Raw genomic sequence first — 1820 nt, 5'->3', positions numbered from 1 at the left:
GTCTTTGGGAAACCGAGAACCTTGCTCTTGCTTGTTATTGGACTTCATGGTTTTGTGGGTGGGACTCTTAGTAATGTTGTGCAAGCCGTTACTGACTTCCAATTTCAGACTGGACATTGCTGACAGTCATTGGCTAGGATAAGTGATGGTCATGGTCGTCTACGAGTTGACATCCACCATGTGTCCAAATATGCGTGTGTATATGTATGTATAGATAATTGTGTGTTAAATTGTATATTAAATTAAAATCATCATTTGTGTATCATACTAAATGTATGTATGTCGTTAGAAGGCATGATGTTGTGTAATTGTCTGATATAAAGTATCTTCATAGACTTGTGTTAAAACACGATATATATCAGAGGAAGACAAAAACCGTTGCCGAAGTCACTCAAGAAAGTCATTTTGCCTTTCTTGAGGTTCGCCAGTGTTGTGCGTCCTCTTCACCCCTGCTTCAAGGAAACCCATGTCTCAATACACACATACACACACATACACACACACACACACACACACACAACACACACACACACACACACACACACACATATGGGAAACAAGGAATAAAACGCTCACTGCTACTGTGGAAGAAGCATGCTGAGGTGTAGAAAGTCTCAGTGTACATAACTGAAATTTTCATTTAAATTCAATGATGTTTCAATTTTACACACATACACACGCATACATACACACACACACACGCAAACACACACAAACACACACACACGCACACACACACGCACACACACATGCAGACACACACATGCACACAGACACACACACATGCACACTACCCCACACAGATGGTACGAAGCGGTGTTATGAAGAAAGAAAAGAGTACTCAATACTTATAATAAATCAATTTTATTGTTGTTGTTCCTCACTGTCCCAATAAGTCACCATTCAAACTACACACACACAACATATATCTCACTCTATACATGTATTTATATACGCATATAGACAGAGAGACAATAACGCGTGTATAATTACACGTATTTCCTTATTCATACCTATCCATGCATGAATGAGTGTGCATATACATATATATATATATATATATATATATATATATATATATATATATATATATATATATATATATATATGTATATATATAATAATAAGAGTAAATAATTTCTATAATGGTTTTTTAAAAAACCCACGATTATTTACTGGAAGAATTCGGTATGTAAATATAGCCGATTAACGGTAGGAACTTCTGTAAAGTTCAGTATATATATACATATATATATAAGTAAAAGGGACAGGCAACAAGTTGCTTGGCCGCATACCGAAAAATTAGAAATAGCAGTTAAGACTGTTTATTTCTATTTTCTACAAGTGGGGCTCCACACACGACATACCCTGTAATTCACATATGCAGAATTACAGGGTATGTCGTGTGAGGAGCCCCACTTGTAGAAAATAGAAATAAACAGTCTTGACTGCTATTTCTAATTTTTCGGTATGCGGCCAAGCAAATATATATATATATATTATATATATATATATATATATATATATATATATATATTATATATATATATATATAATATATATATATATGTATGTATATGTATATGTATGTACGTATGTGTGTGCTAATAAGTGTGTATGTGTCTATAAATATACATGTAATATTTGTGTGTGTGAGTACATGTGTTCATTTTCATGTTCGTATCTGGATTTATGTCCAAACATAACATCTATTTTCGCATCTGTTTTTCATGCGTCCAAGTATTATTTCTCTCTGGCACCATTTTTGAAGATGCCCCACACAGCACTCCAACTTCGTTTTTGGTTCAATACAGTTTTCG

This window comes from Octopus sinensis, linkage group LG23 (assembly GCF_006345805.1).
Source record: "Octopus sinensis linkage group LG23, ASM634580v1, whole genome shotgun sequence".
NCBI lineage: Eukaryota > Metazoa > Mollusca > Cephalopoda > Octopoda > Octopodidae > Octopus > Octopus sinensis.
This window is presented reverse-complemented; position numbering follows the sequence as displayed.